The sequence below is a fragment of the Bombina bombina genome, chromosome 2, assembly GCF_027579735.1.
Source record: "Bombina bombina isolate aBomBom1 chromosome 2, aBomBom1.pri, whole genome shotgun sequence".
Classification (NCBI taxonomy): domain Eukaryota; kingdom Metazoa; phylum Chordata; class Amphibia; order Anura; family Bombinatoridae; genus Bombina; species Bombina bombina.
In genome coordinates, this window is record NC_069500.1 from 469,983,033 (window position 1) to 470,001,613 (window position 18,581).

Sequence of the window (18,581 nt, forward strand, 5' to 3'; positions counted from 1 at the left end):
GAGTAATGGATTGTGGATTGTTACCATCTGTAATAAAGAAAACATAATTTACGCTTACCTGATAAATTCATTTTTTTCATAATGGTGGGAGTCCATGAGAACCCCACCCTTTGGTTTTTTTTTCTGGTGTTTTTTTCCTGCACACCATCTTTTTTTTTTTTTTTTTCCTGCTCCTATTTTTTGCTCTTAAAGGGACAGTCTACACCAGAATTTTTGTTTTAAAAAATAATCCCTTTATTACCCATTTCCCAGTTTTGAATAACCAACACAGTTATAATAATATACTTTTAACCTCTGTGATTATCTTGTATCTAAGCCTCTGCAAACTGCCCCTTTTTCAGTTCTTTTGACAGACTTGCAGTATAGCCAATCAGTGCCTGCTCCCAGATAACTTCTCGTGCACGAGCACAGTGTTATCTATATGAAATACGTGAACTAACACCCTCTAGTGGTGAAAAACTGGTAAAATGCAATCTGAAAGAGATGGGCTTCAAGGTCTAAGAAATTAGCATATGAACCTCCTAGGTTAAGCTTTCAACTAAGAATACCAAGAGAACAAAGCAAAATTGGTGATAAAAGTAAATTGGAAAATTGTTTAAAATTGCATGCTCTATCTGAATAATGAAAGTTTATTTTGGCCTAGATTGTCCCTTTAATTTATTTTCTTAAATTTTTTGCTTGGCTATACATTAGACTGAGGTGCCAGTGAGGTGGTAGGGGTTTTTATAGAGCTCTTGGTGTTTTTGAATCTGCATCCTACTAGTGGCAGGGAAGAGTAATTCCCAGGACTAATGGATCGTGGACTCTAACCAGCATTAAATAAATAAATTTATCAAGTGAGTATAATTTGTTTTATCTTTCTATAAAGTAAACTCTACAAGGAGCCATTAAAAGATACCATATTTGCATTTCCTTTCAGTGCTTTTTTTTGTAGAATCACTTGTCTTTCACAACTCCTAGATGGTTTATTAAGCATATGTGCATCTGTCTTTTATACATAACAAGGGATCAGTTGAAGTTAAGCAGGTGTTCATCTGTCTTTTATACATAATAAGCGATCGGTTGTAGGGATGCTCTTTTAAATCAAATAGCAGGCCATGATGATGACTGTCCATCCATATTAAGAAACACATGTATAGTAAATAATCTAGTACATTTTTGTTACATACTAGTACACTGGAGCATTTAAATTGCTTATCAGGTTTGTTAAATTCAAAGGCAACAAATTATATTTTTGTTGTGTATGCCTGTTTAAAATGTTCTTATTGGGGACATTGGGGGTAAACATTACATTTCTTTCATGTAATTGGAGAGAGTCCATGAGCTAGTGACGTATGGGATATACATTCCTACCAGGAGGGGCAAAGTTTCCCAAACCTCAAAATGCCTATAAATACACCCCCCACCACACCCACAATTCAGTTTTACAAACTTTGCCTCCTATGGAGGTGGTGAAGTAAGTTTGTGCTAGATTTCTACGTTGATATGCGCTTCTCAGCATGTTGAAGCCCGGTTCCTCTCAGAGTGCTGTGAATGACAGAGGGATGTGAAGGGAGTATTACCTATTGAATACAATGGTCATCCTAACGGGGATCTATTTCATAGGTTCTCTGTTATCGGTCGTAGAGATTCATCTCCTACCTCCCTTTTCAGATCGACGATATACTCTTATATACCATTACCTCTACTGATTCTCGTTTCAGTACTGGTTTGGCTATCTACTTTATGTAGAGGAGTGTCTTTTGGTAAGTATGTTTTCTTTTATTTAAGACACTCTCAGCTATGGTTTGGCACTTTATATGTAAAGTTCTAAATATATGTTTTATACTTATATTTGCCATGATTCAGGTTAATCCGTATATTTCCTTCTTGCAGACTGTCAGTTTCATCTTGGGAAATGCATATAAAAAACCTGAAATTTTCAAATTGACTCTTTTCTAAATTGCAGGCGGGAGCGCAAAATGCTATAATTTATTGCGTCATCCTTGGTGCAAGACTTTTTTGGCGCGAGAATTACGTTTGTTGACGTATTTTCGTCATTTCCGGCGTCTTAGTTGGCGCCGAGAGTTATCACGTAGTTGCGTCATCTATGACGCTCGTGTTTGTTGCAGACGTTCTTGGTGCCAAAAAATATTTTGTCAGTTGTGGGCGTCATACTTGGCGCCAGAAATTTTACATTATTTAAGTCTTTCTTTCATTTTGCTTCTGGTTTCCAGAGGCTTATTTTGTTTGCTTTTTCTTCTGTTATGTGTGATCAGTCCACGGGTCATCATTACTTCTGGGATATAACTCCTCCCCAACAGGAAATGCAAGAGGATTCACCCAGCAGAGCTGCATATAGCTCCTCCCCTCTACGTCACTCCCAGTCATTCTCTTGCACCCAAAGACTAGATAGGATGTGTGAGAGGACTATGGTGATTATACTTAGTTTTTATAACTTCAATCAAAAGTTTGTTATTTTACAATAGCACCGGAGCGTGTTATTGCCTCTCTGGCAGAGTTTGAAGAAGAATCTACCAGAGTTTTTACTATGATTTTAACCGGAGTAGTTAAGATCATATTGCTGTTTCTCGGCCATCTGAGGGAGGTAAAAGCTTCAGATCAGGGGACAGCGGGCAGATGAATCTGCATTGAGGTATGTAGCAGTTTTTATTTTCTGAATGGAATTGATGAGAAAATCCTGCCATACCGTTATAATGACATGTATGTATATTCTACACTTCAGTATTCTGGGGATGGTATTTCACCGGAATTACTCTGTTAAAAGTACATTAAACCTTTTAATAGGTATTTATTATGTTAAACGTTTTTGCTGGAATGTAGAATCGTTTGCATTTTCTGAGGTACTGAGTGAATAAATATTTGGGCATTATTTTTCCACTTGGCAGTTGCTTGTTTTAATTGTGACAGTTTCGTTTCTCTCTCACTGCTGTGTGTGAGGGGGAGGGGCCGTTTTTGGCGCTCTTTGCTACGCATCAAAAATTTCCAGTCAGTTACTCTTGTATTTCCTGCATGATCCGGTTCATTTCTAACAGAACTCAGGGGTCTTCAAACTTCTTTGGAGGGAGGTAGATTCTCTCAGCAGAGCTGTGAGACTTATATATTGACTGTGATTAAAAACGTTGCTCTGTAATTTTTATGTTTTTAAGGATTGATGCTATAACTGTCTTTCAGTTCATTTTTTCAACTGTCATTTAATCGTTTAGTGCTTCTTTGAGGCACAGTACGTTTTTGTTAAATAAGATTGTAACCAAGTTGCAAGTTTATTGCTAGTGTGTTAAACATGTCTGATTCAGAGGAAGATATCTGTGTCATTTGTTCCAATGCCAAGGTGGAGCCCAATAGAAATTTATGTACTAACTGTATTGATGCTACTTTAAATAAAAGCCAATCTGTACAAATTGAACAAATTTCACCAAACAGCGAGGGGAGAGTTATGCCGACTAACTCGCCTCACGTGTCAGTACCTGCATCTCCCGCCCGGGAGGTGCGTGATATTATGGCGCCTAGTACATCTGGGCGGCCATTACAGATAACATTACAAGATATGGCTACTGTTATGACTGAAGTTTTGGCTAAATTACCAGAACTAAGAGGCAAGCGTGATCACTCTGGGGTGAGAACAGAGTGCGCTGATAATACTAGGGCCATGTCTGATACTGCGTCACAGCTTGCAGAGCATGAGGACGGAGAGCTTCATTCTGTGGGTGATGGTTCTGATCCAAACAGATTGGATTCAGATATTTCAAATTTTAAATTTAAATTGGAGAACCTCCGTGTATTACTAGGGGAGGTTTTAGCGGCTCTTAATGATTGTAACACTGTTGCAATACCAGAGAAATTGTGTAGGTTGGATAAATACTTTGCGGTACCGGCGAGTACTGACGTTTTTCCTATACCTAAGAGACTAACTGAAATTGTTACTAAGGAGTGGGATAGACCCGGTGTGCCGTTCTCACCCCCTCCAATATTTAGAAAGATGTTTCCAATAGACGCCACCACACGGGACTTATGGCAAACGGTCCCTAAGGTGGAGGGAGCAGTTTCTACTTTAGCTAAGCGTACCACTATCCCGGTGGAGGATAGCTGTGCTTTTTCAGATCCAATGGATAAAAAATTAGAGGGTTACCTTAAGAAAATGTTTGTTCAACAAGGTTTTATATTGCAACCCCTTGCATGCATCGCGCCGATTACGGCTGCGGCAGCATTTTGGATTGAGTCTCTGGAAGAGAACCTTAGTTCAGCTACGCTGGACGACATTACGGACAGGCTTAGAGTCCTTAAACTAGCTAATTCATTCATTTCGGAGGCCGTAGTACATTTAACCAAACTTACGGCTAAGAACTCAGGATTCGCCATTCAGGCACGTAGGGCGCTGTGGCTAAAATCCTGGTCAGCTGATGTAACTTCTAAGTCCAAATTACTTAATATACCTTTCAAGGGGCAAACTTTATTTGGGCCCGGTTTGAAAGAAATTATCGCTGACATTACAGGAGGTAAGGGCCACGCCCTGCCTCAAGACAAAGCCAAAGCTAAGGCTAGACAGTCTAATTTTCGTCCCTTTCGGAATTTCAAAGCAGGAGCAGCATCAACTTCCACTGCACCAAAACAGGAAGGAGCTGTTGCTAGTTACAGACAAGGCTGGAAACCTAACCAGTCCTGGAACAAGGGCAAGCAGGCCAGGAAACCTGCTGCTGCCCCAAAGACAGCATGAACCGAGGGCCCCCGATCCGGGACCGGATCTAGTGGGGGGCAGACTCTCTCTCTTCGCCCAGGCTTGGGCAAGAGATGTTCAGGATCCCTGGGCGCTAGAGATCATATCTCAGGGATACCTTCTAGACTTCAAATTCTCTCCCCCAAGAGGGAGATTTCATCTGTCAAGGTTGTCAACAAACCAGATAAAGAAAGAAGCGTTTCTACGCTGTGTACAAGATCTGTTATTAATGGGAGTGATCCATCCGGTTCCGCGGTCGGAACAAGGACAAGGGTTTTACTCAAACCTGTTTGTGGTTCCCAAAAAAGAGGGAACTTTCAGGCCAATCTTGGATTTAAAGATCCTAAACAAATTCCTAAGAGTTCCATCGTTCAAAATGGAAACTATTCGGACAATCTTACCCATGATCCAAAAGGGTCAGTACATGACCACAGTGGATTTAAAGGATGCTTACCTTCACATACCGATTCACAAAGATCATTACCGGTATCTAAGGTTTGCCTTCTTAGACAGGCATTACCAGTTTGTAGCTCTTCCATTCGGATTGGCTACGGCTCCAAGAATCTTCACAAAGGTTCTGGGTGCCCTTCTGGCGGTACTAAGACCGCGAGGAATTTCGGTAGCTCCGTACCTAGACGACATTCTGATACAAGCTTCAAGCTTTCAAACTGCCAAGTCTCATACAGAGTTAGTTCTGGCATTTCTAAGGTCGCATGGATGGAAAGTGAACGAAAAGAAGAGTTCTCTTTTTCCTCTCACAAGAGTTCCATTCTTGGGGACTCTTATAGATTCTGTAGAAATGAAGATTTATCTGACAGAAGACAGATTAACAAAGCTTCTAAATGCATGCCGTGTCCTTCATTCCATTCAACTCCCGTCAGTAGCTCAATGCATGGAAGTGATCGGCTTAATGGTAGCAGCAATGGACATAGTACCCTTTGCACGTCTACATCTCAGACCGCTGCAATTGTGCATGCTGAGTCAGTGGAATGGGGATTACTCAGACTTGTCCCCTACTCTGAATCTGGATCAAGAGACCAGAAACTCTCTTCTATGGTGGCTTTCTCGGCCACATCTGTCCAGGGGGATGCCATTCAGCAGGCCGGACTGGACAATTGTAACAACAGACGCCAGCCTACTAGGTTGGGGCGCTGTCTGGAATTCTCTGAAGGCTCAGGGACAATGGAATCAGGAGGAAAGTCTCCTGCCAATAAACATTCTGGAATTAAGAGCAGTTCTCCATGCCCTTCTGGCTTGGCCCCAGTTAAAAACTCGGGGGTTCATCAGGTTTCAGTCGGACAACATCACGACTGTAGCTTACATCAACCATCAAGGAGGGACAAGAAGCTCCCTAGCAATGATGGAAGTATCAAAGATAATTCGCTGGGCAGAGTCTCACTCTTGCCACCTGTCAGCAATCCACATCCCGGGAGTGGAGAACTGGGAGGCGGATTTCTTGAGTCGCCAGACTTTTCATCCGGGGGAGTGGGAACTTCATCCGGAGGTCTTTGCCCAAATACTTCGACGTTGGGGCAAACCAGAGATAGATCTCATGGCGTCTCGCCAGAACGCCAAACTTCCTCGCTACGGGTCCAGATCCAGGGATCCGGGAGCGGTTCTGATAGATGCTTTGACAGCACCTTGGAACTTCGGGATGGCTTATGTGTTTCCACCCTTCCCGCTGCTTCCTCGATTGATTGCCAAAATCAAACAGGAGAGAGCATCAGTGATTCTAATAGCGCCTGCATGGCCACGCAGGACTTGGTATGCAGATCTAGTGGACATGTCATCCTGTCCGCCTTGGTCTCTACCTCTAAGACAGGACCTTCTGATACAGGGTCCATTCAAACATCAAAATCTAACTTCTCTGAAGCTGACTGCTTGGAAATTGAACGCTTGATTTTATCAAAACGTGGTTTTTCTGAGTCGGTTATTGATACCCTGATACAGGCTAGGAAGCCTGTTACCAGAAGGATTTACCATAAGATATGGCGTAAATACCTATACTGGTGCGAATCCAAAGGTTACTCCTGGAGTAAGGTTAGGATTCCTAGGATATTGTCCTTTCTACAAGAAGGTTTAGAAAAGGGTTTATCGGCTAGCTCATTAAAGGGACAGATCTCAGCTCTGTCCATCTTGTTACACAGGCGTCTGTCAGAAAATCCAGACGTCCAGGCCTTTTGTCAGGCTTTAGCTAGGATCAAGCCTGTGTTTAAAACTGTTGCTCCGCCATGGAGTTTAAACTTAGTTCTTAACATTTTACAGGGTGTTCCGTTTGAACCCCTTCATTCCATTGATATAAAATTGTTATCTTGGAAAGTTCTGTTTTTAATGGCTATTTCCTCGGCTCGAAGAGTCTCTGAGTTATCAGCCTTACATTGTGATTCTCCTTATCTGATTTTTCACTCAGACAAGGTAGTTCTGCGTACTAAACCTGGGTTCTTACCTAAGGTAGTCACTAACAGGAATATCAATCAAGAGATTGTTGTTCCATCCTTGTGTCCAAATCCTTCTTCAAAGAAGGAACGTCTTCTACACAATCTGGATGTAGTTCGTGCCCTCAAGTTCTACTTGCAGGCAACTAAGGATTTTCGACAAACGTCTTCCCTGTTTGTCGTGTACTCTGGTCAGAGGAGAGGTCATAAGGCTTCGGCTACCTCTCTCTCCTTCTGGCTTCGTAGCATAATTCGTTTAGCCTATGAGACTGCTGGACAGCAGCCTCCTGAAAGAATTACAGCTCATTCTACTAGAGCTGTGGCTTCCACTTGGGCCTTTAAGAATGAGGCCTCTGTTGAACAGATTTGCAAGGCTGCAACTTGGTCTTCGCTTCATACTTTTTCCAAATTTTACAAATTTGACACTTTTGCTTCTTCGGAGGCTATTTTTGGGAGAAAGGTTCTTCAGGCAGTGGTTCCTTCTGTATAATGAGCCTGCCTATCCCTCCCGTCATCCGTGTACTTTTGCTTTGGTATTGGTATCCCAGAAGTAATGATGACCCGTGGACTGATCACACATAACAGAAGAAAACATAATTTATGCTTACCTGATAAATTCCTTTCTTCTGTTGTGTGATCAGTCCACGGCCCGCCCTGTTTTAAGGCAGGTAAATATCTTTTAAATTATACTCCAGTCACCACTTCACCCTTGGTTTCTCCTTTCTCGTTGATTCTTGGTCGAATGACTGGGAGTGACGTAGAGGGGAGGAGCTATATGCAGCTCTGCTGGGTGAATCCTCTTGCATTTCCTGTTGGGGAGGAGTTATATCCCAGAAGTAATGATGACCCGTGGACTGATCACACAACAGAAGAAAGGAATTTATCAGGTAAGCATAAATTATGTTTTTTCCCATTCCTGAAACTGTCATATAAGGAAATTGATAATTTTGCTTTATATGTTATTTCTTCTATTACATATTGCAAGATGTCTCAATCTGACCCTGTCTCAGAATCTACTATTGGAATCCTGCTGCCTGATGTCGGTTCTACCAAAGCTAAGTGCATTTGTTGTAAACTTGTGGTAACTGTTCCTCCGGCTGTAGTATGTGTTAGTATTTCCATTAGTAGTAATTCATTACCTGTTGTTGTTCCTTCAACATCTAATGCTCAGGATATTCCTGTTAATGTGAGAGAATTTGTTTCTAAATCCATTCAGAAGGCTTTGTCTGTCATGCCACCTTCTAATAAACGTAAAAGGTCTTTTAAAACTTCTCATAAAATTGATGAATTTTTAAATGACCGACAGCATTCTGATTTATCTATCTCTGATGAGGATCTATCTGGTTCAGAAGATTCTGCCTCAGATATTGACACTGACAAATCTTCATACTTATTTAAAATGGAGTATATTCGTTCCTTATTAAACGAGGTGTTGATTGCATTAGATATGGAGAAGACTAGTCCTCTTGATATTAAAACCAGTAAACGTTTAAATTTGGTTTTTAAACCTCAAGTAGTTATTCCAGAGGTTTTTCCAGTTCCTGATGCTATTTCAGATGTAATTTCTAGGGAATGGAATAGATTGGGTGGTACTTTTACTCCTTCAAGGTTTAAGAAACTGTATCCTTTGCCGACTGATAGATTGGAGTTTTGGGAAAAGATCCTTAAAGTTGATGGGGCCATCTCTACTCTTGTTAAACATACTACTATTCATATGGCAGATAGTACTTCTTTTAAAGATCCTTTAGATAGGAAACTTGAATCTTATCTAAGGACGGCTTATTTATGTTCAGGTCATCTTCTTAGGCCTGCTATTTCTTTGGCTGATGTTGCTGCTGCTTCAACTTTTTGGTTGGAAACTTTGGCACAACAAGTACCAGATCATAATGTGTATAGCATTGTTAAGCTAATTCAACATGCTAATAATTTCATTTGTAATGCCATTTTTGATATCATTAGAATTGATGTCAAATATATGTCTTTAGCTATATTAGCTAGAAGAGCTTTATGGCTTAAATCTTGGAATGCTTATATGACTTCTAAATCAACTTTGCTATCTCTCTCTTTCCAAGGTAATACATTATTTGATTCTTAGTTGGATTCTATTATTTCAACTGTCACTGGGGGGAAGGGAGCTTTTTTGCCTCAGGATAAAAAAATCGAAGGGTAAATTTAAAGCTGCTAACCGCTTTCGTTCCTTTCGTCAAAATAAGGAACAGAAACCTGACCCTTCCCCTAAGGGAATGGTTTCCAATTGGAAGCCTTCTCCAGTCTGGAATAAATCTAAGCCATTTAAAAGATCTAAAGCAGCCCCCAAGTCTGCATGAAGGTGCGGCCCTCATTCCAGCGCAGCTGGTAGGGGGCAGACTAAGATTTTACAAGGATGTTTGGATCAATTTAATCTAAAATCATTGGATTCAGAACATTGTTTCTCAAGGTTACAGAATAGGTTTCAAAGTAAGACGCATTCCAGTGAACCCAGTAAAGTCTCAGGCTTTCCTGAAGTGTGTTTCAGACCTGGAGTTATCTGGGGTAATTGTGCCAGTTCCTTTTCAGGAACGGGTTCTGGGGTTTTATTCAAATCTGTTCATTGTTCCAAAGAAGGAGAATTCTTTCAGACCAGTTCTGGATCTAAAAATATTGAAAAGTTATGTAAGAATACCTACGTTCAAAATGTTGACTATAAGGACTATTCTGCCTTTTGTTCAGCAAGGGCATTATATGTCTACAATAGACTTACAGGATGCATATCTTTATATTCCGATTCATCCAGATCACTATCAGTTCCTGAGATTCTCTTTTCTAGACAAGCATTACCAATTTGTTGCTCTTCCTTTTGGCCTAGCAACAGCTCCAAGGATATTTTCAAAAGTTCTCAGTGCCCTACTCTCTGTAATCAGAGAGCAGGGTATTGCAGTGTTTACTTATTTGGACGATATCTTGGTTCTTGCTCAGTCTTTACGTTCTGCAGAATCTCACACGAATCAACTGGTGTTGTTTCTTCAAAGACATGGTTGGAGGATCAATTTACCAAAAAGTTCTTTGATTCCTCAGACAAGGGTAACCTTTTTAGGTTTCCAAATAGATTCAGTATCCATGACTTTGTCTCTATCAGACAAGAGATGTCTGAAATTAGTTACAGCTTGTCGAAACCTTCAGTCTCAATCATTCCCTTCAGTAGTGATGTGCATGGAGGTTTTAGGTCTCATGACTGCAGCATCGGACGCCATCCCCTTTGCTCGTTTTTACATGAGACCTCTTCAGCTTTGTATGCTGAACCAATGGTCCAGGGATTATACAAAGATATCACAATTAATATCCTTAAATCCCAATGTTCGACTATCTCTGACTTGGTGGTTAGATCACCATTGTTTAGTTCAAGGGGCCTCTTTTGTTCATCCAGCCTGGACTGTGATCACAACAGATGCGAGTCTTTCAGGTTGGGGAGCTTTCTGGGGATCTCTGACAGCGCAGGGGGTTTGGAAATCTCAAGAGGCGAGATTACCAATCAATATTTTGGAACTCCGTGCGATTCTCAGAGCTCTTCAGTTTTGGCCTCTTCTGAAGAGAGAACCGTTTGTTTTCAGACGGACAATGTCACAACCGTGGCGTATGTCAATTATCAAGGGTGGGACTCACAGTTCTCAAGCCATGAAAGAAGTATCTCGGAAACTTGCATGGGCGGAATCCAGCTCCTGTCTAATCTCTGCGGTCCATATCCCAGGTATAGACATTTGGGAAGCGGATTATCTCAGTCGTCAGACTTTACATCCGGGAGAGTAGTCTCTTCACCCAGATGTGTTTTTTCAGATTGTTCAGATGTGGGGGCTTCCAGAAATAGATCTGATGGCTTCTCATCTAAAGGGAAACTTCCCAGATATCTGAATAGGTCCAGGGATCCTCAGGCGGAAGCAGTGAATGCGTTGACACATCCTTGGAGTTCTTGTTCGGATGTCCAGTTGCCATCCTTGGCCACTTCCGTTAAGGCCAGACCTCCTATCTCAAGGCCCATTTTTCCATCAGGATCTAAAATCATTAAATTTGAAGGTATGAAAATTGAACGCTTAGTGCTTAGTCATAGAGGTTTCTCTGACTTAGTGATTAATACTATGTTGCAGGCTCGTAAATCTGTGTCTAGAAAGATTTATTACCGTGTTTGGAAGACTTACATTTCATGGTGTTCTTCTCATAAATTCTCTTGGCATTCTTTTAGAATTCCTAGAATTTTACAGTTTCTTCAGGATGGTTTAGATAAGGGTTTGTCTGCAAGTTCCTTAAAAGGACACACCTTTGCTCTTTCTGTTCTGTTCCACAGAAAAATTGCTAATCTTCCTGATATTCATTGTTTTGTACACGATTTGGTTCGTATCAAGACTGGCATTAAGTCAATCTCTCCTCCTTGGAGTCCGTTTGAGCCTATGCATTCTCTGGACATTAAATTACTTTCTTGGAAAGTATTGTTCCTTTTGGCCATCTCTTCTGCTAGAAGAGTTTCTGAATTATCTGCTCTTTCTTGTGAATCTCCTTTTCTGATTTTTCATCAGGATAAGGCGGTTTTGCGGACTTCATTTAAATTTTTACCTAAAGTTGTGAATTCCAACAACATTAGTAGAGAAATTATTGTCCCTTCGTTGTGTCCTAATCCTAAGAATTCTCTGGAGAGATCTTTACATTCTTTGGATGTGGTAAGAGCTTTGAAATATTATGTTGAAGCTACTAAAGATTTCAGAAAGACTTCTAGTCTATTTGTTATCTTTTCTGGTTCTAGGAAGGTCAGAAGGCTTCTGCCATTTCTTTGGCATCTTGGGTAAAGCTTTTGATTCATCATGCTTATTTGGAGTCAGGTAAATCCCCGCCTCAGAGGATTGCGAATCATTCTACTAGGTCAGTTTCTACTTCCTGGGCTTTTAAGAATGAAGCTTCTGTTGATCAGATTTGCAAAGCAGCAACTTGGTCTTCTTTGCATACTTTTACTAAATTCTACCATTTTGATGTTTTCTCTTCTTCAGAAGCAGTTTTTGGTAGAAAAGTACTTCAGGCAGCTGTTTCAGTTTGATTCTTCTGCTTATAATTTCCGTTTTTTTCATTATAAAGATTAAAACTTTTGATTTTGGTTGTGGATTCATTTCTTTCATGTAATTAGCAAGAGTCCATGAGCTAGTGACGTATGGGATATACATTCCTACCAGGAGGGGCAAAGTTTCCCAAACCTCAAAATGCCTATAAATACACCCCTCACCACACCCACAATTCAGTTTTACAAACTTTGCCTCCGATGGAGGTGGTGAAGTAAGTTTGTGCTAGATTCTACGTTGATATGCGCTCCGCAGCAAGTTGGAGCCCGGTTTTCCTCTCAGCGTGCAGTGAATGTCAGAGGGATGTGAGGAGAGTATTGCCTATTTGAATGCAGTGATCTCCTTCTACGGGGTCTATTTCATAGGTTCTCTGTTATCGGTCGTAGAGATTCATCTCTTACCTCCCTTTTCAGATCGATGATATACTCTTATATATACCATTACCTCTGCTGATTCTCGTTTCAGTACTGGTTTGGCTTTCTACAAACATGTAGATGAGTGTCCTGGGGTAAGTAAATCTTATTTTCTGTGACACTCTAAGCTATGGTTGGGCACTTTGTTTATAAAGTTCTAAATATATGTATTCAAACATTTATTTGCCTTGACTCAGAATGTTCAACATTCCTTATTTTTCAGACAGTCAGTTTCATATTTGGGATAATGCACTTGAATTAATCATTTTTTTCTTACCTTCAAAAATTTGACTCTTTTTTCCCTGTGGTCTGTTAGGCTCGCGGGGGCTGAAAATGCTTCATTTTATTGCGTCATTCTTGGCGCGGACTTTTTTGGCGCAAAAAATTCTTTTCCGTTTCCGGCGTCATACGTGTCGCCGGAAGTTGCGTCATTTTTTGACGTTATTTTGCGCCAAAAATGTCGGCGTTCCGGATGTGGCGTCATTTTTGGCGCCAAAAGCATTTAGGCGCCAAATAATGTGGGCGTCTGATTTGGCGCTAAAAAATATGGGCGTCGCTTTTGTCTCCACATTATTTCAGTCTCATTTTTTTCATTGCTTCTGGTTGCTAGAAGCTTGTTCTTTGGCATTTTTTCCCATTCCTGAAACTGTCATTTAAGGAATTTGATCAATTTTGCTTTATATGTTGTTTTTTCTCTTACATATTGCAAGATGTCTCACGTTGCATCTGAGTCAGAAGATACTACAGGAAAATCGCTGTCTAGTGCTGGATCTACCAAAGCTAAGTGTATCTGCTGTAAACTTTTGGTAGCTATTCCTCCGGCTGTTGTTTGTATTAATTGTCATGACAAACTTGTTAATGCAGATAATATTTCCTTTAGTAAAGTACCATTGCCTGTTGCAGTTCCTTCAACATCTAAGGTGCAGAATGTTCCTGATAACATAAGAGATTTTGTTTCTGGATCCATAAAGAAGGCTATGTCTGTTATTTCTCCTTCTAGTAAACGTAAAAAATCTTTTAAAACTTCTCTCCCTACAGATGAATTTTTAAATGAACATCATCATTCTGATTCTGATGACTCTTCTGGTTCAGAGGATTCTGTCTCAGAGATTGATGCTGATAAATCTTCATATTTATTTAAAATGGAATTTATTCGTTCTTTACTTAAAGAAGTACTAATTGCTTTAGAAATAGAGGATTCTGGTCCTCTTGATACTAATTCTAAACGTTTAGATAAGGTATTTAAATCTCCTGTGGTTATTCCAGAAGTTTTTCCTGTTCCTAATGCTATTTCTGCAGTAATTTCCAAAGAATGGGATAAATTGGGTAATTCATTTACTCCTTCTAAACGTTTTAAGCAATTATATCCTGTGCCGTCTGACAGATTAGAATTTTGGGACAAAATCCCTAAAGTTGATGGGGCTATTTCTACCCTTGCTAAACGTACTACTATTCCTACGTCAGATGGTACTTCGTTTAAGGATCCTTTAGATAGGAAAATTGAATCCTTTCTAAGAAAAGCTTATCTGTGTTCAGGTAATCTTCTTAGACCTGCTATATCTTTGGCTGATGTTGCTGCAGCTTCAACTTTTTGGTTGGAAACTTTAGCGCAACAAGTAACAGATCATGATTCTCATGATATTATTATTCTTCTTCAGCATGCTAATAATTTTATCTGTGATGCCATTTTTGATATTATCAGAGTTGATGTCAGGTTTATGTCTCTAGCTATTTTATCTAGAAGAGCTTTATGGCTTAAGACTTGGAATGCTGATATGGCTTCTAAATCAACTCTACTTTCCATTTCTTTCCAGGGTAACAAATTATTTGGTTCTCAGTTGGATTCTATTATCTCAACTGTTACTGGTGGGAAAGGAACTTTTTTACCACAGGATAAAAAATCTAAGGGTAAAAACAGGGCTAATAATCGTTTTCGTTCCTTTCGTTTCAACAAAGAACAAAAGCCTAATCCTTCATCCTCAGGAGCAGTTTCAGTTTGGAAACCATCTCCAGTCTGGAATAAATCCAAGCCTGCTAGAAAGGCAAAGCCTGCTTCTAAGTCCACATGAAGGTGCGGCCCTCATTCCAGCTCAGCTGGTAGGGGGCAGGTTACGTTTTTTCAAAGAAATTTGGATCAATTCTGTTCACAATCTTTGGATTCAGAACATTGTTTCAGAAGGGTACAGAATTGGTTTCAAGATGAGACCTCCTGCAAAGAGATTTTTTCTTTCCCGTGTCCCAGTAAATCCAGTGAAAGCTCAAGCATTTCTGAATTGTGTTTCAGATCTAGAGTTGGCTGGAGTAATTATGCCAGTTCCAGTTCTGGAACAGGGGATGGGGTTTTATTCAAATCTCTTCATTGTACCAAAGAAGGAGAATTCCTTCAGACCAGTTCTGGATCTAAAAATATTGAATCGTTATGTAAGGATACCAACGTTCAAGATGGTAACTGTAAGGACTATCTTGCCTTTTGTTCAGCAAGGGCATTATATGTCCACAATAGATTTACAGGATGCATATCTGCATATTCCGATTCATCCAGATCATTATCAGTTCCTGAGATTCTCTTTTCTGGACAAGCATTACCAGTTTGTGGCTCTGCCGTTTGGCCTAGCTACAGCTCCAAGAATTTTTACAAAGGTTCTCGGTGCCCTTCTGTCTGTAATCAGAGAACAGGGTATTGTGGTATTTCCTTATTTGGACGATATCTTGGTACTTGCTCAGTCTTTACATTTAGCAGAATCTCATACGAATCGACTTGTGTTGTTTCTTCAAGATCATGGTTGGAGGATCAATTTACCAAAAAGTTCATTGATTCCTCAGACAAGGGTAACTTTTCTGGGTTTCCAGATAGATTCAGTGTCCATGACTCTGTCTTTAACAGTCAAGAGACGTCTAAAATTGATTTCAGCTTGTCGAAACCTTCAGTCACAATCATTCCCTTCGGTAGCCTTATGCATGGAAATTCTAGGTCTTATGACTGCTGCATCGGACGCGATCCCCTTTGCTCGTTTTCACATGCGACCTCTTCAGCTCTGTATGCTGAATCAATGGTGCAAGGATTACACAAAGATATCTCAATTAATATCTTTAAAACCGATTGTTCGACACTCTCTAACGTGGTGGACAGATCACCATCGTTTAATTCAGGGGGCTTCTTTTGTGCTTCCGACCTGGACTGTAATTTCAACAAATGCAAGTCTCACAGGTTGGGGAGCTATGTGTGGATCTCTGACGGCACATGGAGTTTGGGAATCTCAGGAGGTGAGATTACCGATCAATATTTTGGAACTCCGTGCAATTTTCAGAGCTCTTCAGTTTTGGCCTCTTCTGAAGAGAGAATCGTTCATTTGTTTTCAGACAGACAATGTCACAACTGTGGCATACATCAATCATCAAGGAGGGACTCACAGTCCTCTGGCTATGAAGTATGAAGTATCTCGAATTTTGGTTTGGGCGGAATCCAGCTCCTGTCTAATCTCTGTGGTTCATATCCCAGGTATAGACAATTGGGAAGCGGATTATCTCAGTCGCCAAACGTTGCATCCGGGCGAATGGTCTCTTCACCCAGAGGTATTTCTTCAGATTGTTCAAATGTGGGAACTTCCAGAAATAGATCTGATGGCGTCTCATCTAAACAAGAAACTTCCCAGGTATCTGTCCAGATCCTGGGATCCTCAGGCGGAGGCAGTGGATGCATTATCACTTCCTTGGAAGTATCATCCTGCTTATATCTTTCCGCCTCTAGTTCTTCTTCCAAGAGTAATCTCCAAGATTCTGAAGGAATGCTCGTTTGTTCTGCTGGTAGCTCCGGCATGGCCTCACAGGTTTTGGTATGCGGATCTTGTCCGGATGGCCTCTTGCCAACCGTGGACTCTTCCGTTAAGACCAGACCTTCTGTCTCAAGGTCCTTTTTTCCATCAGGATCTGAAATCCTTAAATTTAAAGGTATGGAGATTGAACGCTTGATTCTTGGTCAAAGAGGTTTCTCTGACTCTGTGATTAATACTATGTTACAGGCTCGTAAATCTGTATCTAGAGAGATATATTATAGAGTCTGGAAGACTTATATTTCTTGGTGTCTTTCTCATCATTTTTCTTGGCATTCTTTTAGAATACCGAGAATTTTACAGTTTCTTCAGGATGGTTTAGATAAGGGTTTGTCCGCAAGTTCCTTGAAAGGTCAAATCTCTGCTCTTTCTGTTCTTTTTCACAGAAAGATTGCTATTCTTCCTGATATTCATTGTTTTGTACAAGCTTTGGTTCGTATAAAACCTGTCATTAAGTCAATTTCTCCTCCTTGGAGTTTGAATTTGGTTCTGGGAGCTCTTCAAGCTCCTCCGTTTGAACCTATGCATTCATTGGACATTAAATTACTTTCTTGGAAAGTTTTTTGTTCCTTTTGGCCATCTCTTCTGCCAGAAGAGTTTCTGAATTATCTGCTCTTTCTTGTGAGTCTCCTTTTCTGATTTTTCATCAGGATAAGGCGGTGTTGCGAACTTCTTTTGAATTTTTACCTAAAGTTGTGAATTCCAACAACATTAGTAGAGAAATTGTGGTTCCTTCATTATGTCCTAATCCTAAGAATTCTAAGGAGAAATCGTTGCATTCTTTGGATGTTGTTAGAGCTTTGAAATATTATGTTGAAGCTACTAAGTCTTTCCGAAAGACTTCTAGTCTATTTGTTATTTTTTCCGGTGCTAGAAAAGGCCAGAAAGCTTCTGCCATTTCTTTGGCATCTTGGTTGAAATCTTTAATTCATCTTGCCTATGTTGAGTCGGGTAAAACTCCGCCTCAGAGGATTACAGCTCATTCTACTAGGTCAGTTTCTACTTCCTGGGCGTTTAGGAATGAAGCTTCGGTTGATCAGATTTGCAAAGCAGCAACTTGGTCCTCTTTGCATACTTTTACTAAATTCTACCATTTTGATGTATTTTCTTCTTCTGAAGCAGTTTTTGGTAGAAAAGTACTTCAGGCAGCGGTTTCAGTTTGAATCTTCTGCTTATGTTTTTCATTAAACTTTATTTTGGGTGTGGATTATTTTCAGCAGGAATTGGCTGTCTTTATTTTATCCCTCCCTCTCTAGTGACTCTTGTGTGGAAAGATCCACATCTTGGGTAATCATTATCCCATACGTCACTAGCTCATGGACTCTTGCTAATTACATGAAAGAAAACATAATTTATGTAAGAACTTACCTGATAAATTCATTTCTTTCATATTAGCAAGAGTCCATGAGGCCCGCCCTTTTTTTGTGGTGGTTATGATTTTGTATAAAGCACAATTATTCCAATTCCTTATTTTATATGCTTTCGCACTTTTTATCACCCCACTTCTTGGCTATTTGTTAAACTGAATTGTGGGTGTGGTGAGGGGTGTATTTATAGGCATTTTGAGGTTTGGGAAACTTTGCCCCTCCTGGTAGGAATGTATATCCCATACGTCACTAGCTCATGGACTCTTGCTAATATGAAAGAAATTAATTTATCAGGTAAGTTCTTACATAAATTATGTTTTTTCAGCGGAATTGGCTGTCTTTAGTTTTATACCTCCCTCTCTAGTGACTCTTGCGTGGAGTTCCACATCTTGGGTATTTGCTATCCCATACGTCACTAGCTCATGGACTCTTGCCAATTACATGAAAGAAAACATAATTTATGTAAGAATTTACCTGATAAATTAATTTCTTTCATATTGGCAATAGTCCATGAGACACACCCTTTTTATGGTGGTTATGATTTTTTTGTATAAAGCACAGTTATTCCAATTCCTTGTTGATGCTTTCGCTCCTTTCTTATCACCCCAATTCTTGGCTAGTCGTTAAACTGAATTGTGGGTGTGGTGGGGGTGTATTTATAGGCATTTTGAGGTTTGGGAAACTTTGCCCCTCCTGGTAGGAATGTATATCCCATACGTCACTAGCTCATGGACTCTTGCCATTATG

General features: G+C 40.2%; 1 protein-coding gene across 8 annotated transcripts in view; it reads left to right on the plus strand.

Annotated features, from left to right (window-relative positions):
- GIT2 (GIT ArfGAP 2) overlaps window positions 1-18,581 on the plus strand; it is a 460,714-nt gene that overhangs the window by 260,686 nt on the left and 181,447 nt on the right. The window lies entirely within an intron of this gene.